Raw genomic sequence first — 23,537 nt, forward strand, 5'->3', positions numbered from 1 at the left:
CTGCATGTTCAACCCCCATGCCAGTTTAGCTTCCCCCACCACCTGTAAAGTCCTGTCCCTGCAGTACAGACTCACACGAGGCACATGCTGAAGTCAAGGTCACTCAGGACCTGCACCTTTATTTCACAGCTCTCGAATGCCACACTTGCCTGAGACCTGTCTTTATATACCTGTCTGAGACAGGTATCCAGTGTCTCCTGCAAGTGCACCCCTGGTGGTAAAGTATGCTTGTGGTTACAGGTCATCTCTAGTTACAGTCATGTATAGCATGGTAAGATACAGTTATGTACAGTAGTGTGAGATACATGACATCACCCTCCCCCGAGGTCTTATTGTCTTTATAGGTTCAGTCTCTCAGGTGGTCTATGCTCTCGCGTGGAGCGTCTTAGTTGTGGTTCAGTTGTTTGCCTTGGTGCCCGTTTTTCTTTCGGTGTGATTGCTGGTATCTCGCCTGGGCTGTCTGTTGGGATTGCCCTTTCCTCAGGTTGTTCCCTCTGTCTGTCCACCAGGTGTGGTGTGAGTTCCACATTGTAGTCTGCCTCTGGTCTACAGTGTTGTTGGTAAATCTACTTTTGACTTGGTCTACATGCCTCCGGCAGGTTTGGCCATTGTCCATTTGTACCACCAGTAGCCTGTTTCCTTCCTTGCCTGTTACTGTCCCTACAAGCCATTTGGGACCTCTGCCATAGTTTAGCACAAATACTTTGTCCCCTATCTCATTCCACCTCCCCCTCGAATTTCGGTCATGGTACTCAGTTAGCTTACGGCGCTTTGCCTCAATGATTTCATGCATGTCTGGGAGGATTAACGAGAGCCTGGTCTTTAAAGCCCGTTTCATCAATAGTTGCGTGGGGGGAACTCCAGTCAATGAATGCGGACGAGATCTGTATGCCAGCAGCAGTCGCAACAGGTGGCCCTGCAGCGTGGGACCTTGGATTTTGAGCATGCCTTGTTTAATGATTTGCACTGCTCGCTCCGCCTGGCCATTGGAGACCGGCTTGAGCGGTGTCGTCTTAACGTGATTTATGCCGTGGTCACTTATAAAATCTTGGAATTCTGCGCTGGTTAAGCACGGACCATTATCACTGACCAATATGTCAGGAATTCCGTGCGTTGTAAACATGGTTCCAAGGCTCTCCACAGTGGTGGAGGTGGTGCTCGAGTTTAAAATGGTGCATTCGATCCATTTTGAAAATGCATCTACAACTACAAGGAACATTTTGCCCATGAATGGGCCCGCATAGTCTACGTGCACCCGCAACCACGGTTTGGTGGGCCAGGGGCTCAGGGGGGCCTCCCTGGGGGAATTACTGAGTTGGACACAAATGGTGCACCGTCGGACGCAGAGCTCCAAGTCCGCGTCAATGCCAGGCCACCAGACGTGGGATCTGGCTATGGCCTTCATGAGAACGATCCCGGGTGCTCGTGGTGGAGTTCCCGGACAAATGCCTCTCTGCCTCGCAGAGGCATAACTACTCGGCTGTCCCACATCAGGCAGTCTGCTTGTAGTGACAGCTCATGCATGCGCCTATGGAAAGGTTTGATCTCCTCGGGGCAGGCATCGCGAGCCTCTGCCCAGTCACCAGTCAAGACACATCTTTTTACTAGGGATAACGTGGGGTCGCTGGTCATCCAGGCTCTGATTTGGCGAGCCGTCATGGGCGAACCTGTGGACTCAAAGGCATTGATTGCCATGACCATCTCACAGTCCTGTTAGTCAGACCCTTCCGTGGTCGCCAGGGGTAGCCTGCTAAGCACATCGGCAGAGTTGTCTGTGCCTGGTCTGTGCCTTATGGTGTAGTCGTAAGACGCCAGCATGAGTGCCCACCGTTGAATGCGCGCCGAGGCGTTGGCGTTTATTGCCTTGCTCTCGGATAGTAGGGACGTGAGGGGCTTGTGGTCAGTTTCTAACGCGAACTTGGCCCCGAAAAGGTATTGGTGCATCTTTTTGACACTGTACACGCACGCAAGCGCCTCCTTCTCCACCATACTGTACTCGCGCCCCGCCCGCAGAAGTGACCTGGAGGCATAAGCTATGGGTTGTAATTTACCCGCACCATTGACATATTGTAAAACGCACCCGACCCCATACGCTGATGCATCACATGTAAGAACTAGCTTTTTACCTGGATCAAAGAAAGCCAAAACACTGTTGGAACATAGAAGGGCGTGCCTTATTGAAAGCGCGTTCCTGGGCGTCCCCCCAAAACCAATTGCACTCCTTTCTGAGTAGCACGTGGAGAGGCTCCAGCAGCATGCTTAAGTTCTGCATAAAGTTCCCAAAGTAATTGAGTAGCCCGAGAAAGGCGTGCAGTTTGGAGACATTCCGGGGCCTGGGTGCCAGGCGAATTGCTTCGGTTTTGGACTCTGTTGGGCGTATTCCATCAGTGGCAATCCTTCTGCCCAAAAATTCAACCTCAGGCGCGAGAAACAGGCACTTGGATTTCTTCATTCTTAGGCCTACCCGATCCAACCGCTTTAGTACTTCCTCCAAATTGCAGAGATGGGAGTTGGTCTCCCTGCCCGTGATAAGTATGTCGTCTTGAAATACAACCGTCCCTGGGATGGACTTGAGCAGACTCTCCATGTTGTGCTGGAATATAGCAGCTGCCGACCTGATGCTGAATGGGCATCGATTGTACATGAAAAGGCCTCGATGTGTGTTGATGGTGGTGAGTAGCTTGGATTCCTCGGTCAATTCTTGCATCATGTACGCAGATGTGAGATCTAGTTTTGAGAAAAGTTTTCCTCCAGCCAATATGGCAAATAGGTACTCCGCTCTGGGCAGTGGGTATTGGTCCTGTAGGGAGACTCTGTTTATGGTAGATTTGTAATCCCCACAGATTCGTACGGATCCATCGGGCTTCATGACTGGGACGATGGGACTTGCCCAGTCGCTAAATTCCACGGATGAGATAATGCCTTCCCGCAGAAGCCTGTCCAGTTCATGTTCAATCTTTCCCCTCGTCACATAGAGCACAGCTCTAGCCTTGTGATGGACCGGTCTGGCATCCTGCGTGATGTAGATTTTGACTTTAGCCCCTTTGAAGGTGCCCACACCTGGCTGAAAGAGATGTTCAAATCGACTGAGAACTGTTGAGCAGGAGGTCCGTTCCTCTGACGACATGGGGTGAACATCATCCCATTTCCAATTTAGTTTTGCCAACCAGCTTCTCCCCAGCAGTGCTGGGAGATCTCCGGGAACAATCCACAGGGGAAGTCAGTTTGTGTGTGACTGAGAGCATGGCGCTGCCAAGGACTGGGATGATTTCTTTGGTATAGGTCCTTAGTTTGGTGTCGATTCTTGTGAGTTTTGGCCTGTCTCTTTTGTGCGGCCACAGCTGTTCAAATTGTTGAGTGCTCATGAGAGATTGACTCGCTCCCATATCCAGCTCCATGTTGACGGGTATCCCGTTGAGTAGGATCCTCATCATTATTAGAGGCGTCTTGTTGTAAGAGCAGTGGCCATTGATCGTGTTGACCCGCTGTACCGCAGTGTCCTGGGTACTGTCCCCACCATCTTCTGGTCCGCTTTCCGACCCTTCTGATTCGTATACGAGCCGAGCTGCCATTTTTCTGCACATGCGGGCCAGATGGCCTGTATAGTTGCAGTTTCTGCAAACAGCATGCTGAAATCGACACCCCCTTGATAAATGCCTTCCCCCACATCTCCAGCACAGACTGCTTCCATTGTTTCCAAAGGATGAGCTGTGTCTGGCTGATCTCTCTTCAGCTTCTCTCAGTTTGTAGTTGATTGCTCGCATTGTGGGTTGATGTGGTGTGAACGGCCGTTCATGTGGCCCTTGATGGCTTCTGACGCCACTGCCTGCAGTTGAGGGCCTGCTCTCCTGCCTTTGTCTGTGTGTGGGGGTAGTGGCTTGTTTCACGCTGTGAACCCCGTGTTCCGAAGTTTCGTTAGTTGTCGTACCCGCAGTGTAGATCAACCTCGTTTCTTCTTCTCCTGCCAAGAATGTCTGTGCAACCAGTGCTGCTGCCTCTAGGGTCAAGTTCTTGGTCTCTATGAACTTTCGGAATATGCCTGCGTGGCCTATTCCTTCAATAAAAAAATCTCTCAGTACTTCTCTCCTTAGTTCATCGGAGAACTCACATAAGCTAGCCAACCTCCGAAGTTCCACCACGAAGTCGGGTTTGCTCTGGCCCACACAGCGTCTGCAGTTGTAGAACCTGTGTCTGGCCATGTGTAGGCTGCTCGCTGGCTTCAGGTGGTCTCTTACCAGTGTGCTCAACTCTTCAATCAACCTGCTTGCTGGTTTCTCGGGTGCCAGCAGGTCCTTCATTAAGGCGTATGTTTTCGAGCCATAGCTGGTCAAGAGATGGGCTCTTCTCTTGTCTGCCTTATCGTCGCCAGTCTTTGGTTACAAAGCTTTGCTGGAGCCTTTCTATAATGTCCTCCCAATTATCTCCAGCATTGTATTTTTCATCTGAGCCGTTGGTTGCCATTCTGTGGATTCTGTAATCCCGTAACTCGTCGCCACTGTAAAGTCCTGTCCCTGCAGTACAGACTCACACGAGGCACATGCTGAAGTCAAGGTCACTCAGGACCTGCACCTTTATTACACAGCTCTCGAATGCCACACTTGCCTGAGACCTGTCTTTATATACCTGTCTGGGACAGGTATCCAGTGTCTCCTGCAAGTGCACCCCTGGTGGTAAAGTATGCTTGTGGTTACAGGTCATCTCTAGTTAATCATGTATAGCATGGTAAGATACAGTTATGTACAGTAGTGCGAGATACATGACACCACCCACTCCCAGTTTCCGCCATCCCGATCATCCTCTTGTCCTGGTTATCCCCCTCCCGATTACTTTCCCTTCCCCTTTAAGCACTTACCTGAAGGATGCTGCTGGCAATGCAGCAGACCAAAATTCTAAAGCCACTTCGGTGGTGAGCTGCCTGGGGACGCCTAATAGGTGTCCGTAGCTCACCTGCCTCATTTAATGACTGCCGGTTAGGCCGCATGTAGACTTGGTTTTCCTGAATGCGACCAGCCCACCGTCCAACTTTACGCAGAGGGCCTCAAACAGCTTTAGGCCCCTTATCTGCATATGCAAAGTTACTAACACTTGTTTAAGGCACATGCCCTGGACGTCTATAGATTTGCCTATATCAATATGTCAGGCGGCGCACTTCCGACTCATAATGAGCATGCACTTTCTACCCGCCATTTTGGAAGCTTGGCTGCCCATTTTACACCTGACAAACAGGTGTAGCGGTATTATATTTCTAGGCCCATATTTTAACTGCTGCTTAACCAATTATTTCTATAGGTTTTGCATTACCGTTGCTTTTGTATCTACATTTATAAAAATGTTATATTCTGTATTTCTAAAAGCTAGGATCCCATAGCTTTTACACAGCTTTATCAACATCCTTCCACTTTCAAAGATTTTGTATCTGAACCCCTAAGTCTCTCTGCTCCTCTACTTTTGAAATTTTACCATTTAGTGCATACATATTATCCTTATTCTACCTCACAAAAAGTATCATCTAACATTTTCCTACATTAAATTTCACCTGATCTTCATTTCCCCAATTTACTAACCTATCTATATCCTCCGGAAGTCACTCACGTCTTCTTAATCACACTTCTTATTATTGTGTTGTCTGCAAATTTGTTCCTCTACTCTGTTAAAAATCTACCATTTTTGATCTAGATTTCTTCTCACTGTGCTATTTCCCAAAATGCTCTACTTCCTATTTCTCTGAGGTGAACTGCATCTGTCTTCTATCTCCCCACTCTACTAACCTGCCTATGTCCTCCGACAATCTCCTATATTCTTCCCCATAGTTCCCCATGCCTCACACTTCTCCACCAAGGGTAAGCCTTCAATCGCAATGTCGTAGCCCCGATTTTAACTGGAGAGGAAATCAAGCGGATGAGGGCCAAAGCAAGTTGCAAACCATCCTGACCTCAACAGCGTGAAGCGCAGGTGATTTTAAACCCTACATACATACCACCTACATACCACCGGCCAATTGCCTGTCCAATATTGGCATGAAACAGCAGCTGGTTATTGGCTGTGGAGTGCAATGTCGGCCTCAAGTAAGTCGTAGAGTGGAGGTTTTGGTAGGGCCTTGCTGTAAGGAAATGGGGCGGGGTAAGTTGTTGGGAGCTTGGGGCAGGGAAGGTCTAAACTTTCCTTGTGAGGCCCAAAGGATTATTGCTCCTCCTTGCCCCACAAGAACAGTTTAAAAACTTACCTGCTAATCCTCTTCAGGCCCCGACTCATCTTCTCGCTAGGTTGACCTGGTGGGAAATGCACAATGGCTTTTCCACTCAGGTCACTAACAGTCGATGGGTGTTACATACAGCACAGAAACAGGCCATTTGGCCCAACTGGTCCATGCGGTGTTTATGCTCACTACGAGCCTCCTCCCACCCTATCAGTATCCCTTCTATTCCTTTCTCCCTCATGCACTTATCTAGCTTCCCCTTAAATGCATCTATGCTGTTCACCTCAACCACTCCTTGTGATAGTGGGTCCCATATTCTAATTTCCAAATATTAAAGAATTTACTTCATAGATTCTCTGATTTCCCTGAGCTAATCCAAAGTTAACAAAAACTTCTGGAGGCCATTAACTCAAAGATAAGGATTGGGATAATCTGGGTTGTTTTGGTTGATGTTCTGTCCACCTGCTCAGAAGAGCAAGTTAAATTGGAAGACAGTGGGATATCAGCAGGTAATACTCCCGGGTGATTTTAACTCCCCACCCGCTAGTTTTGGCAGGGCGGGCAGGGTTACTATCACCCCTTAGTGTTTTAAAACATTTTATAATGTCTGATCTTTAAACATTAAGGCCTATAAATTGCAAGGCCTCAAAAAATTATTAAAAACTCCAAATGTCCCTCTCCTTCGGTTTAGTAAAAAATTAAAGATTTATTCGACTTAGAGAAACCAGAATACAAGACTCACCAACAGACACATGCCTGCATCACAGTTCTATCACAAAGCATGCAGCAGTGACCTTGGTAAGTCTCCATGAAATGAAACGCTGCATTGTCTTATTCTTTTAAAATTAACTCAGCTCATAAAATCAGCCAAAACATGGCATAACCAAAATGCCCAACGAAAGGTGATTTGTGGAAAAATAAACCACCAAATAGTTTATTTTCGCGAAACCAAGGAGTTCCACTGCTTATCTCGTTGTACAGAGTTATTACCTGGGGAGATTATGGCAGTTTAGTGTTTTTTTGTTCTTCTGAAATTGCTTTCAGGTTCTTGGTGTAGACCTCTGCTTGGTCTCGGCCCTGTGACTGAAAATTCTGTTCAAATAAGACTTTGATTAATAGCACCATCATTATTCACATTGACCAACCAATTCCAAGTGCGTTAGGTACACAAAACTATCTCCATCAGCGAAAGCAGATAGTTTCTATCAAACAAATCCCGGACTCACATAAATAAGCAAGAGAAACATGTCCCAGCTTGAGGCTGGGTGTAGTCAGCCAAGGGCAATTTCAATGTCTCAATCAGAAATTGTCATTAATGCCTTGGGAATAAACAGCTTTTTTTGGCTGCAATGTTTTGTTTTGCTAATATAAAATCTCCCAACAGAGTTCAGTGCAAAATGACCGTGACTTCATATCCATTTTCCAGAGACAGTGCAGTTCGATGCATCTCTCTTAAAATAGATGTCAGTATTTTAGCAGTAAATATATGTATGGAAGTGCTTGTAGAGGCAGGCTACATCTCGCAAACTGCTTTCAGTCTCCTGGAAATGGATGGTGCAGAATGAAGGAGGATTATTCTGATCTCTCAGTCCACCTGTATAGGCCAACAATGTCATTTTCTGCTACCCTTCCAGACCAGCAATGTAATTTTCTGGTCTGTACATATCATCCCCTAACATCAGGGTAGGTGCCCAGCTAGAAATGTGTATCTTTTGAACAATTATGCATGTTTAAGACCATCAGTTGCTTTGATGTTGGTGATGGTCCTCCAAAATACTCTTCAGTGCAAATGAGGTACATTCTGCAGCCTTACACATCGGAAGGAGTTAGAGAGCAAAATCTCCTATTTTAAATGAAAATAGAAAATGCTGGAAATGCTCAACAGGTCGGGCAGCATCTGTGCAGAGAGAAATGTAGGGTTAATGTTTCAGGTCGATGACCTTTCATCAGATCTGATGAGACATTATCTAAAGCAAATAACAGGGACAAAATGTACTGTTAACAAGTCACGCATGTTATGGGAGGACTGGAAAATTCAAATGTAACTTTGGTAATTTTTTCCACTCACTGCAAACATGCAGAGTATGGAGGAGTCCATCTCCAACATGATCACCAATGTATTGCAGACAGTGGAGATTGTAGGCTCTTCCATGGATAAGATGGCCACCTGCATGGAGCAGCTAATGCGCCATTCACATGGTCTCTATGGAGCATAGATGGCAGATGCTCATAGACATCCTGTCTGGGAGGGATATCGGCATAGACGTGGGTCCTCACATGGAAGTGGGGGAGGCTCCTCTCAGAGCTCTCACACTTCTCCACTGTTGCCCCCTCAGTCAGAGCCCCACATGGCTCCTCTGATCGCGATAGCCAAGTCTGTCTCTGCACAGTCGCAGGAGGAGCAGACTTTGGCGGGGCCCTCACAGAGGACGACTGCCAAAAGTGTCTACACAGTTGCAACAGGAAAGTGAACAGTCTGCATTGCCTCTGCTGAAGCCACAGGGGTAGCATCTCGTAGAAGCATGCATCAGAGAAAGATGAAACACAAGTAAATGCACAAAGGTAGCCACTTGGGTGTTTTATTAAATGATTCTGTAAAGTTTCCCTTACTGTGATGTCACAGATAAAATTCTTTATTTTCATCACTTTCCAGTCATGAACAAATTTGTGTGCACCTTTGGAAGTGGTTTAGTAAGTTGCAGTGAATGGTGAGACATAATGTTACCTCCAGCAATGATGGTCAGTGTGAAAGGAATGGCTTGGTCATTATAGGGAGTCGTCCTTGTTAATCCTTGCCACTGGATAACGGCCTCGCTCTGTCAAGCCCGTGTGGTGGCTGATGTGCAATGGTCACCACACGTTAAAAAAACTTCACGCACAGGCATCTTCCAACCCCTCAACTAGAGTTCAGGACTGGAACATCGGGTTCTTCATTGAAACATCTGTGAACTCTCGTGGAAGCAAGTCATCCCTCGTTCGAGGGATCGCCTATGATGATGATGATGATGCCTCTATATTGTTACGCAGTTATGCTTTCAATCTAACTTCATGACCTCGCGGATACTGTAACCTTCGTTTGGCATTGGTCTTTTTGAATTTATTAAGTACCGCTCGTCTCATCTGAAATGATAATGCCTGTTTATTTCTCCATTTTCCTTATCTTCCCTCTTGCTGCTGTGTGGAGATTGGATGTAGAAGACAAAGAATGTGAGACCTACATTCTGTTGCTTTGGAGGTAAGGTCTAGAATGAGGTAGTGTGTGTATGTGACACGTGCAGGTGACAATAAAAGCCTCCGGAGATGCTGAGGTTATCAATAAAATCAGAGTCTCAATGTTAATTAGTAGAGTGCAGTCCAACTGCACCATAAAAGTTGTTACTTATTCCCATGGTTAGTACAAATAACCAATTTCCTACTTGCCTTCACAAAATCATTTGAGTATTTTCTGAAATCTGATAAGCCAGATGCAATGATATTTTATGCCTGCATCTAACAATTCAATAAGGTCTCATTTTCCATCTCTACACTGTACTTGACATTCCTCAAAGGTTTCACGCAATTGCAAGACGATTCCCATAGAACTAGTAAAACAAACCTTAATATTTACCTATCTGTATTACATTGGCTCGTTCTGCTGCAGCTTTAACTAAAAATATGCTAGTTCCAAAGACAGGTTGTGATTCAGATGTGGTTAAGCTTGTGCCATATATAAAAGGCCCAAACAGGTCTTCTTCATGGTTCAGAACTTAGGAATGCAATGGAGGGCTTCCTTCAGCCAATGTGAGGTGAATTTGAAGCAAGAAGAGGCAACAGTTGTAGATAGAGTCTGTCCTGCACTGACTTGTTACTTGGGACCCTGGAGGGGGTAGATATATCTCTTTGCCAAACCCTAAGCCTAGATACAATGGACTTGGACATATTGAATATCAAAGTGACTGGTGTGTCACAAACTGCCCTTCATAGGTCTTTACTAAAAGTGGAAGTCTGTATTATAGCTGATGATGAAATTCTGAGACTTGGGATGAAGGCATCACATTGAGGCCAGGTTTTAGAACATGATGCTCACATAGCCAGAATTCAGTGCCAATCAAGACCAGTTTGCAGAAGGGCAAACATCTGCTGCAAAAGCTTTGCATTGCCACTTGGTGTTTGTCCATGCTGTGGTCAGGAGGTGGTGGCAATTGATGCACACATTATATGGTGAGTTGTGCTGCTCACCATGTTATTCATGTGGAGTTCCTGGTACCTATTATCTGCTTGTCAGTTGTCTAATGACCAACTAGTTATTTTCCTCTTTGGGGTGGGGATGGAGGAAATAAATGGTGTCTCTTTGGGATCAAGATAGCTCCAAGATGACATGCCTGCTGATGGAAGATTTGAGCTGAGTCAACCTTCTATGATAGATTCCATTATTCAATATCTGAGCCAGGTAGGTCTGCAGTTCTCCAGAGCAATATTGATTATAGACAAGCCAGTCTGGCTCAATAATGAGGAATGAAAGGATAGCCTTGTCACTGGGTGTGACATTCTTCCAGCTCAGCGCCACTCAACCCTGCAAGCTAATGTACCAATGGATAGGGTGTGTCTGACTGGATAAGCAGCAGGAAGCTTCCCTGTGCTGCGAGTATACGGTATGGTTTTAGCTGGTCGAATTCCAGCAAAGCTCTGCTTACCCTAAGCTTTCCTTTTTGCTAATTTGAACCCAAGTTTTCTGACTTGGGTAAGTACTAAGGAAGACACAAATAATCTTCCGTAAATACTAGGGGACCGAGGGTCTAGCGAGAAGGAGGAATTGAAGGAAATCCTTATTAGTCAGGAAATTGTATTAGGGAAATTGATGGGATTCAAGACTGATAAATCCCCGGGGCCTGATAGTCTGCATCCCAGAGTACTTAAGGAAGTGGCCCTAGAAATAGTGGATGCATTGGTGGTCATTTTCCAACATACTATAGATTCTGGATCAGTTCCTATGGATTGGAAGGTAGCTAATGTAATCTCACTTTTTAAAAAAGGAGGGAGAGAGAAAACAGGAAATTATAGACCGGTTAGCCTGACATCGGTAGTGAGGAAATTGTTGGAATCAATTATTAAAGATGTAATAGCAGCGCATTTGGAAAGCAGTGACAGGATCGGTCCAAGTCAGCATAGATTTATGAAAGGGAAATCATGCTTGACAAGTCTTCTAGAATTTTTTGAGGATGTAACTAGTAGAGTGGATAAGGGAGAGCCAGTGGATGTGGTGTATTTGGACTTTCAAAAGGCTTTTGACAAGGTCCCACACAAGAGACTAGTGTGCAAAATTAAAGCACATGGTATTGGGGGTAATGTACTGATGTGGATAGCGAACTGGTTGGTAGACAGAAGCAAAGAGTAGGAATAAACGGGTCCTTTTCAGAATGGCAGCCAGTGATTAGTGGGGTACCGCAAGGTTCAGTGCTGGGACCCCAGCTATTTACAATATACATTAATGATTTAGACAAAGGAATTGAATGTAATATCTCCAAGTTTGCAGATGACACTAAGCTGGGTGGCAGTGTGAGCTGTGAGGAGGATGCCATGAGGCTGCAGGGTGACTTGGACAGGTTAGGTGAGTGGGCAAATGCATGGCAGATGCAGTATAATGTAGATAAATGTGAGGTTATCCACTTTGGTGGCAAAAACAGGAAGGCAGAATATTATCTGAATGGTGATAGATTAGGAAAAGGGGAGGTGCAACGAGACCTGGGTGTCATGGTACATCAGTCATTGAAAGTTGGCATGCAGGTACAGCAGGTGGTGAAGAAGGCAAATGGCATGTTGACCTTCATAGCAAGAGGGTTTGAGTATAGGAGCAAGGCGGTCTTACTGCAGTTGTGCAGGGCCTTGGTGAGACCACACTTTGAATATTATCAACAGTTTTGTTCTCCTAATCTGAGGAAGGACATTCTTGCTGTTGAGGGAGTGCAGCAAAGGTTCACCAGACTGATTCCCGGGATGGCAGGACTGACATATGAAGAAAGACTGGATCGACTAGGTTTATATTCACTGGAATTTAGAAGAATGAGAGGAGATCTCTTGGAAACGTATAAAATTCTGATGGGATTGGACAGGTTAGATGCAGGAAGAATGTTCCCGATGTTGTGGAAGTCCAGAACCAGGGGTCACAGTCTAAGGATAAGGGATAAGCCATTTAGGACTGAGATGAGGAGAAACTTCTTCACTCAGAGAATTTTGAACCTGTGGAATTCTCTACCACAGAAAGTTGTTGAGGCCAGTTCGTTAGATATATTCAAAAGGGAATTAGATGTGGCCCTTACAGCTAAAGGGAGCAAGGGGTATGGAGAGATTGGACAGGTTAGATGCAGGAAGAATGTTCCCAATGTTGGGGAAGTCCAGAACCAAGGGTCACAGTCTAAGGATACGGGGTAAGCCATATAGGACCGAGATGAGGAGAAACTTTTTCACCCAGAGAATTATGTATTTATTATGTATTTATACATTGCGCAGACCACAGAAGGAAAATGCAGCATCTGTAATTGACTGTACTCCTGTAATGTAAAAGTACTTTAAAATTCCTGTTATTCCCAACTTTGTAGGTGTCTGCCAGGAGGCGCACAAGAACACTCCAAGGTAATGTACTCTTAATTTTCACTTCTGCTGGTGGAATAACTGTTGTCTGCTCTGTGCATTTCCCTGGCATGTGATTTGGGAAATCATGGACATGTACTCATGTCTTCGAATTTAGTGGCATGCCAGTAAACTTAAAAATTACATATAGCGAAATAAAAATGAAATAGTGCATATCTATTAAGATTATAATGTTTATTGTAATTTGAGAGAGAAAGAGAGGGAAAAAGTAAAAAATAATAATGAGAAATCTACAGAGAGATTTTCTGTTTGCCGGATATAGATTACTGTACACATTTTCACCCTTTTGCAACACACCGTACATAGAAACATAGAAAATAGGTGCAGGAGTAGGCCATTCGGCCCTTCGAGACTGCACTACCATTCAATTTGATCATGGCTGATCATGCAACTTCAGTACCCCACTCCTGCCTTCTCTCCATATCCCCTGATCCCTTTAGCCGTAAGGGCCACATCTAACTCCCTTTTGAAGACATCCAACGAACTGGACTCAACAACTTTCTGTGGTAGAGAATTCCATAGGTTCACAATTCTCTGGGTGAAAAAGTTTCTCCTCATCTCGGTCCTATATGGCTTACCCCGTATCCTTAGACTGTGACCCTTGGTTCTGGACTTCCCCAACATTGGGAACATTCTTCCTGCATCTAACCTGTCCAATCCCTTCAGAATTTTATATGCTTCCATGAGATCCCCTCTCATTCTTTTAAATTCCAGTGGATATAAGCCTAATCGATCCAGTCTTTCTTCATAGGTCAGTCCTCCCATCCCGGGAATTAGTCTGGTGAGCCTTTGCTGCACTCCCTCAACAGCAAGAATGTCGTTCCTCAGATTAGGAGACCAAAACTGCACACAATACTCAAGGTGTGGTCTCACCAAGGCCTTGTACAACTGCAGCAAGACCTCTCTGCTCCTATACTCAAATCCTCTCGCTATGAAGGCCAGCATACCATTTGCTTTCTTTACTGCCTGCTGTGGCTGCATGCCAACTTTCAATGACTGATGTACCATGACACCCAGGTTTCGTTGCACCTCCCCTTTTACTAATCTATCACCATTCAGATAATAATCTGCCTTCCTGTTTTTGCCACCAAAGTGGATAACCTCACAATGATCTGCACTATTTGGAACCAACAGCATCGGAGTCCCAATCTAGTTTCGGTTGTTTTTCCTGTAAAGTAAACTCAGAGCTGGTTTGCTCCCTGACTACAATCAGGTCTCTCCATTACAGAGTAGCACCCAGCATAACCAGCACCCAAACGAAATAAAAGAAGGCAAGAGAATTATCCTAAAACAGGAACAGCTTTAATAGGGAGTGTAAATGACCTTCTAGAATTTTTGCTCCTTAGTCCATAACACTTCCTTGGAACCCAAGCATTTTGGGGGAGAAATTTGGTCGCACCTCAGTTGGAGCGGTGTCCTGGGCGGCACGGTAAATTCTGCGCTGGCAAATGGTTTGTGTCTGCCACCGCAAAATTCATCAGCTGGGCCCAGAATTTGGAGCGGGGCGCTAAGGAAGGCCTTGCACGCCTCTTTTGAGGCGTTAGGCCAGCTGAGCAAGGGAAAATCCTGAGCTAAACAGCCGGCCTCGGAGCGCCATAATGGTGGTCTGGGGCGGGTGGGGCGGGGGGGGGGGGGGAACCTTTAAAAAAAAACACTCCCACCACACCACCACAACATATATTGCAAAAATAACGTTAAAGAATAATCACACTTACCTGAGGACAGCATTACTTTCCTCACTGTGGCTGCTACAGCTTGGAACATCTGCTTCCACTTGCGTTCCCACCAGGGCCCGCTACGGAGCACTAAGGGTTGGGCAGCAACCAAAAATCGAGCCGATGTCGCAACCAGGGACGTTGCACACCGGCTCAACACTTCCGGGCAGTAATGCTCTGCAGTCTGTCGATACCGGCACCAAATGTCCTGGTGGGGCGCTGGAAGCTGGCCGCCCGGGCGCAAATGCTTTCCGCCACCATTGCTGCCCTTCCGAGGCACTAAGAGGGGTGGCAGAAGACCGAAAATCCAGCCCAAAGTGTTTCTTATAAGAGTGGAGCATAGTTACTGTCTTATAGACATGCAAAACCGGTTATTCAAAAACATTGGTAGCAAATATATTATATGCATTTTAACAGTGAAGGTATTATAACCTAAAGTCTGATGATAAGGGTGGAGTGTTTTGAATTTCTCTATTTGGAGAGTGGGTTAATTCCGAGCCATTAAAAGCCAAGCAGTATGTTGCTTTAGTTTGTGTTATCCATTGTCTCCACTTGTGATGCTGCAGCATTTTTAGGAGGCAGGCATCATGAATGATGTGCATTCCTTTTTGCATTCTTTCTATCCTGAGCTACCCCTGCCTCTCCCATGCCTTCCTGTCTGCTTCTTATCTCTCTGCCACTTCTTCTGTCATTGGACCTCCATGCGTCAAACCACAAACACTTATTTTCAACTCCAGATATGACATGACACCCAAAGTCTTCCGCACAGTTTAAACCAATAGAATGCACATGCCATCAAAAATGTTGTTTTCTTAAGTGCCTTGCCATGTTTTCCTCTCTTTATTACAGCAGTTGTGACTTGATTACTGTCCAGGTGGGTTTTGTGTGGTGTTTTTCATGCATCAAGTTACCTTTGTTTGGCAATAAGCCATGTAACAGTGGTCACTCCCTCCACCATAGACTAAATGTACTGGATACTAGCCCTAATTGCCAACTGATACCCCCTTCTCCGTTATAGTACACGGGCGTGCACACTGCTCCTTCTTTTGGGTCAGTGGAAATGATAGCTACTGAATGCAGGCCGATTAGCTTCTGCTGTAACACTAGACAATCTCTGATCAGCTAAATGTCACGAAGAGCTCCTCAGATGCAACCATCCAAGACCAACAGGAACCTGGTTTAAAGGTCCAAATGATGATTTTTTTTTTACACCCATCGACCACCTGGTAGGATTTATCTACTGACAGCTCCTAGATTCCAAAAGCTAAACTGCCACAAAAACCAAGGTATTAACTTCAAAATATCCAGTATATTTGAGAGTCTCAGACAAGAAACAGCTTGAACATTCCTCTGCCCTTGTGCAAAAGCTGTCTCGTGTGTCAGTAGCAGTCAGCAGAGCCCATTAGCTGACACGTCTACTTGGTTCATGGATCACTGGTAGTGCACAAAGGTTAAAAAAATAAAATGCAGAATGAGGATTCTCAACCTACAAGTTAGAGCCATCTTACTCATGCTATCAGGTCTGTGTAAGAAAATAACACTAATGTCGGTGTATTGTGTTTAACCAATCCAAATCATAAAACCCTTCTTCTCTGCAGCAACACTTAAATTAAATTTGCACTTAATGATTACAGTTAGTTCTCTTATCTTCCTTTTGTGCCTTTGAAAGATCTAGATGACATTTATTCAGAAGTGAATGTAGTTTCAGTTGCTTTAGCATACAAGTAACATTTTTAAATGAATATGCGTACACTTACAGCAATCTTCCTGAGGTGATAGGATAGATACAATGGCCATAAAGTGTAGGTATACAGTACTTGCTTCAAACCACAGTGAATATTAGTTCAAGCCATAAAGAGATTTGATGCATTGGTTTATAATTCTGCTCACCTCTTCCTCGGTTAGACAGCATCAAACAAGGTTTTAGTTATGTTGACAAATACTTCATTTTATTCCAGACTAGCAGATATATCTCAGAATGTGTTCTGAAAGAGAAACATATATATGCAGGCTACTTCTTGAAAATAGAAACCATAAAATTGTATGCAGGCCAGAACTTTGATTTAATAAAAAGAATTTGAGGTGGATTTGCACCAAACAATATTGGCATCTAGGCCGAGTAGACCCACAACAAAGAAATACTATCAGCTTAACTTGGTGATGCGTCAAGTATATCAAGTACATATGCCAGGAGGATTATGCAGTGATCTGGAAGAACCTCTGTATTCAATGTCTCTATCTTTAGTTTATGTATGTCAGTCAGTGCACTTATCATAAGTTGGGATGCTCTGTTGATAGTGGGAAAAATCCCAATGTTCCAATTAATTTATCGTGAAATAAAGCTCATGAGATTGTTAAATTACTGCAGTTTAAAATGTATAATAAAGAGATGTTGTCAGTATATAGACAACATTTTATCACAGATACACTTCTTTTTGTCAGTCAAGGAAGAATATTCTAATACTTGATGAGAAAAGAACTAACACTAGAAATTAAAGATAATTTCAATAGAATGGGAATATTCACTATAAACTAGGAATCATTTCATTATAACTAGAATAAGTCGATAAGCAAAAATAATTTCAAATATAAGGAATATTCTCTTCAGTTTCATGCTGAATAAATCGAGATATTGTGGCAATTTTTCTTATCTTATTTCACCATAAGCAGATTCTAATGCATAATTATAATACAGGTACTGGCGCTTTGTAACATCAGTAACTACATGCCTATTGTTCATTCTCCAAAATGAGCAAACCAGTCAAAGTTTTGCTAGTTTGTTTCAGATTAAATTTAACAAGCTTTTTGGTAATTTTTCTAATTGATCCTAACCTCCCCGAACATATCTATCTTAGTAAACCCATTACATTTAATATATACCTCAATCACTTAATTTTGAAAAAATGTTAAATAAAGCACACATGTCCTCACTCTCATGTATTTTGAGGGCTTAAAGTAGTTCAGGGTAATACCAAGGTTGAAAAGAGTAAATGAGAAGACAAGGTAAATGCGAAAATGCTGTTTGATGATAAATATAGAGCAGAAACATTAGCAAAAGAATGGACAAGATTGAATGGTCCAAGAGGGCCACTTTTTAAAAAGTAAATTTTCATTTATTGAGTTATTTCTAATCAACTGGCCTCCTCTCAACTAATTACAGACAAATACAATTATTCCAATAGGGGATTATAATACAGTTTTTTATGTATATGTACTACAGGACCAGTGCAGTCACATCTATACCCTCTAGGAATAATTTTAATAAACACACATCGCAGTCAATAGAACTGACTATTAGGTGCTGCGTATAATGAGCGGCCGATCCAATAACACCCGTTTTGCTCCATCGCCCGAGATGAATTTCTAGGCCCTAGAATCACAGAATAGTACAGCACAGAAGGAGGCCATTCGGCCCATCGAGTCTGCGCTGGCTCCTCCAAAGAACAATCCAGTCCCACAGCCCCGCTCTCTCCCTATATCCCTGCAATTTTTTCTCCAAGTATTTATCCAATTCCCTTTGGAAGCTACTATTGAATCTGTATCCACCACCCTATCAGGCAGTGCAATCCAAATCCCAACCACTCATTGTGTAAAAATGTTTTTCCTCGTGTCAACTCTGATTCTTTTGTCAATCACCTTAAATCTGTGCCCCTCTGTTATCGACCCTTCAGCCATTGGAAACAGTTTCTCTTTATTTACTTTATCTAAATCCTTCATGATTTTAAACACCGCTATCAAATCTCCTCTTAGCTTTCTCTGCTCCAAGGAGAACAACCCCAGCTTCTCCTGTCTAGTCACGTAATTGTAGTCCCTCGTCCCTGGAACCATTCTAGTAAATCTCTTCTGCACCCTCTCCAAAGCCTTCACGTCCTTCCTAAAGTCTGATGCCCTGAATTTGACACAATACTCCAGCTGGAGCCAAACTCATGTTTTATGCAGGTTTAGCATGACAGTGAAGTATCCTCACCCAATTCTTCCTCCCCATAGCAATGGGAATGGGAATTCAGCAGAGTGCAGAGTTTAACTCTCTGTTCTGTCATTCATTCCATGTTGCTGAATGTTGTTTGCAACTGACTGTGTGCCCCATTGTCCTGCCTGAATATAAACCAGATTTTTATACTGCTACTTCACTTCTCTGGTTCATACTGAATTTAAAGGGAAAAAAATTGAAAATTAGTCTGTTGGTGGTTCAGTTAAGACTCTCATTCTTTAATGGATGTTATCATTTCAGATAATTAGTACACTCCTGATACAGCATATTACTGCAAGCATTGGTATGTTACAAAATGGATAAAATATTTAAAGGCCTTTTATACTCTAAATTGAAAGGGCAACTTGTTTCCCGTGGGATGCTTGATGACGTTATATTTTGCCCTTCAGAAATATTTGCATACCATTTACTTCCGTCCTCATTAAGGTGAACAATCTGATAAGAGAACAGGAAAGGCATTTGCCTGAGTCAAAAGATCCTGCTCAAGGTAATTATGGAATCACTCTTTTTATCTAAAGTACCTGTGTCAGTGCCAACCAGGTTACTGAAATACTAATTGGCACTTTTATAAATTTTTAATAAAATTGGATGGCGTTTTAAATTTGCTCCAGAATGCTTTTAGATTTCAGTTCAAAATAGGTTGCCCAAATATGTCAGACATCCACCAGGAATATATTTTTAAATTCAGGTTCAGGTTTTTAATTTAAAGTTAAAAAATGGTAATTTTCCAGCTATGTTTTCGGTAAATGACAACTATGTTCTATTGCAAAGTGCTCCAGTACAGAGGACCTGGGGGTCCTTGTGCATGAAACACAAAAAGTTTGTATGCAGGTACAGCAAGTAATCAGGAAGGCAAATGGAATGTTGGCCTTTATTGCAAGGGGGATAGAATATAAAAACAGAGAAGTCCTGCTACAACTGTACAGGATATTGGTGAGGCCACACCAGGAGTACTGTGTATAGTTTTGGTCTCTGTATTTAAGGAAGGATATACTTGCATTGGAGGCTGTTCAGAGAAGGTTCACTAGGTTGATTCCGGAGATGAGAGGATTGACTTATGAAGATAGGTTGAGTAGGTTGGGCCTATACGCATTGGAGTTCAGAAGAATGAGAGGTGATCTTATCGAAACATATAAAGATAATGAGGGGGCTCAACAAGTGGATGCAGAGAGGATATTTTCACTCATAGGGGAAACTAAAACTAGGAGACATAGCCTCAGAATAACGGTCCTCCCATTTAAAACTGAGATGAGGAATTTCTTCTCTCAGAGGGTTGTAAATCTGTGAAATTCTCTGCCCCAGAGAGCTGTGGAGACTGGGTCATTGAATATATTTAAGGTGTAGACAGATGATAAGGGAGTAAAGGGCTATGGGGAGCGTGCAGGGAAGTGGAGTAAGTCCATGATCAGATCAGCCATAATCTTATTAAATAGCGGAGCAGGCTCGAGGGGCCAAATGGCCTACTCCTGCTCCTATTTATATTCTTATACCATAGAAAAATAGAATAAAGACAGGTGACATTTAGTACAGACAAGTGTAATGTGCTACATCGGATGGAAAAATGTGTGTCCTATATATGCTAAGGATCGTGTAGAAACAGCTTGAGGTAAAGTTGAAAATGATCCCAAGGTGATAAATTTGACACCGCAATGTGCAATATAACTTGATTGTCACACTACAGACTCAGGAATTCATCCCAGCATGTTCTCTTGATGATATCAATGTTAAAACAAATAAACTCTAAACAATTTTAAGGAATATAAAATGAAATCGAAAGATGTATTGTTTCATTTTATATGTTTTGGTTGAAATGAGCTCTGTATTTAATAGGATGGGCAGTGACTACCAGGGCCCTCTTCTTCAGTAAAACAAGGGATGGTTTGACCAGGAGTTCAGGAGAATTTACCCTGATTCCTATTCAAACCACCCTTCTTATACTGAAGGGGACTTTTTTATATTCATTCCTGGAATGTGGGCATCGCTGGCAAGGCCAGCATTTATTGCCTATCCCTAATTGCTGTTGAGAAGGCTTTGGAGAGCTGCCTTCTTGAACTGCTGCAGTCCGCGTGGCGAAGGTACTCCCATAGTGCTGCTAGGGAGATAATTTCAGGATTTTGACCCAGCGACTATGAAGGAAGTCAGGATGGAATGTGACTTGGAGGGCAATTTGGAGGTGCTGGTGTTCCCATGCGTCTTTCTAGGTGGTAGAAGTTGTGGGTTTTGGAGGTGCTGTCTGAGAAGCCTTGCCAAGTATGCAGTGTGTCTTTTAGATGGTACACACTGCAGCCACGGTGCACCGGCACTGGAGGGAGTGAATGTTTAAGGTGGCGGATGGGGTGCCAATCAAGTGGGCTGCTTTGTCCTGGATGGTGCTGAGCTTCTTCAATGTTGTTGGAACTGCAGTCAACCAAGTAAGTGCAGAATATTCCATCACACTCCTGACTTGTGCCGTGTAAATGGTGGAAAGGCTTTGGGGAGTCAGAAGGTGAGACACTCGCCACAGAATACCCAGCCTCTGACCTGCTCTTGTTAGCACAGTATTTATGTGGCTGATCCAGTTAAGTTTCTGGTCAATGGTAACCCCCCAGGATGTTGATATTCAGAGATACAGCGATTGCCATTGAATGTCATGGGGAGGTGGTTAGACACTCTCTTGTTGGAGATAGTCATTGCCTGGCACTTATGTGGCATGAATATTACTTGCCACTTATCAGCCCAAACTTGAATGTCGTCCAGGTCCTGCTGTATGCGGGCATGGATTGCGAATGGTACTGAATGCTGTGCCATTATCAGCAAACATTCCAACTTTTCACCTTTTGATGGAGGGAAGGTCATTGATGAAGCAGCTGAAGATGGTTGGGTACAGGAAACTGCCCCGAGGAACTCCTGCAGCGATGTCCTGGGCTGAGATGATTGGCCTCCAACAACCAGAACCGTCTTCCTTTGTGTTAGGTATGACTCCAGCCAGTGGAGAGTTCTTCCCGATTCCCATCTCCTTGACGCCACACTCGGTCAAATGCTGCCTTGATGTCAAGGGCACTCAATTTCAACTCGCCTCTGGAATTCAGTTTTTTGTCCATGTTTGGAGCAGAATGGACCTGGTGGAACCCAAACTGAGCATCGATGAGCAGGTTATTGGTGAGGGTCACTTGATAGCACTGTTGATGATAGCTTCCATCACTTTGCTGATGAGACGGTAATTGGCCAGATTGGATTTGTCCTGTTTTTTTGTGGACAGGATATATACTTGGGCAGTGTTCCACATTGTCGGTGGATGCCAGCATTGTAGGTGTACTAGAAAAAAAAAGGAGCGGCGAGCGACAGCAATGGGCAGCGTGGAGGCCCCAACCTGCGAGGGAACATCAGCGGCATGTCAGGACCATAAAAGGAGCGGCGAGCGGCGGCCATGGGCAGCGTGGATGCCACTTCAAGGTACAGCGCGAGCTGGTGCAGGAGGGCGACGGCTGTGAAGAGTGACGTCATCAAGATCCACATCGGTGACTGGAGCATGGGCAGTACAGCAGGAGTGGTGAGAGACTATAGAGAGACGTGATCGGAGCCCAGGGGAGGTACGAGTTCGATACGTGTGCGCACTAGGTCCGTGCAGCAGAGCTGGTCTCCAGTTGTCTTGGGTAATCCTTGCCACTGGACCAAGACCTAGCTCTGTCAAGCCCGTGTGGTGGCTGGTGTGCAACGGCCACCTCAAGTTAAAAAAATTCACGCACCGGCATCTTCCACCCTTCAGGACGTAGTTTGGGTCCTTCATTGAAACACTTGTGAACTCGTCCGTTTTTTGGCGTGGAAGCAAGTCATCCTCGTTTCGAGGTACCGCCTATGATGAGGTGTACTAGAACAGCTAGACTAGAGGCACGGCTTGTTCTGGAGCACAAGTTCAGCAGGACAGCCAGGATGTTGTCGGGGCCCATAGCCTTTGCTGTATCCAGTGCGCTCAGCCGTTTCTTGATAACACGTGGAGTGAATGGCATTGGCTGAAAACTGGCTTCTGTGATGATGGGGACTTCAGGAGGAGGCCATCCAGTTTTATTCTTATTGTTTCATGTAGCAGTTTGTTACAACTGAGTGGCCTGCTCGGCCATTTCAGAGTGTCTGGAGTCACATATAGGCCAGACCAGGTAAGGACGGCAGATTTCCTTCCCTGAGGGCATTAGTGCATTAGTGAACCAGATGGGTTTTTACGACAATCCAATCGTTTCATGGTCACCATTACTGATAAAATTTCAGATTATTTAATTAACTGAATTTTAATTCCACAGCTGCAGTGGTGGGATTTGAACTCACATCTCCAGATTATTACACCAGACCTCTAGGTTACTAGTCCCGTAACATAACCACTATGCTACCGTTTCTGGTGGAGGGCCCTGGTAGTTACTGCCACTCTCATTTCTTCCCATCCAAAATTGTGCTCATTGCAAAGGAATTTTCCCAGTTTAGGTGTCTCTTACAAAAGCAAAATACTGTCGATTCTAGAAATCCAAAATAAATACAGAAATTGCTGGAAATACTCAGCAGGTCAAGCAGCATCTGTGGAGAGAGAAACAGAGTTAACATTTCAGGTCGATGACCTTTTGTTAGAATTGGAAAAAGTTAGAGATGTAACAGGTTTTAAGCAAGTGTAGGGCAAGAAAAGGGGGAGTGGAGGGAAGAACAAAAGGGAAGGTCTGTGATAGGGTGCAAGGCGGGAGTGATTAAATGACTAAAGATATGATTGTATAAAGCAAAAGGAGAAGGTAATGGGACAAGTTAAAAAACAAAAGATGGGTCCAGAAGAGATGTAAATGAGTATGTCAGAATCATCAACAGCTGCCATCTGAAAAAATAGGTGCGGAGTTTATGGTCTGAAATTGTTGAACTCGATGTCAAGTCCAGAAGGCTGTAAAGTGCCTAATATAAAGATGGGATGCTGTTCCTTGAGTTTATATTGAGCTTCATTGGAACAGTGTAGGACAGAGGGGTCAGAGTGGGAGTGGAGCGGAGAATTAAAGTGACA

Source organism: Pristiophorus japonicus, chromosome 6, assembly GCF_044704955.1.
Source record: "Pristiophorus japonicus isolate sPriJap1 chromosome 6, sPriJap1.hap1, whole genome shotgun sequence".
Lineage (NCBI taxonomy): Eukaryota > Metazoa > Chordata > Chondrichthyes > Pristiophoridae > Pristiophorus > Pristiophorus japonicus.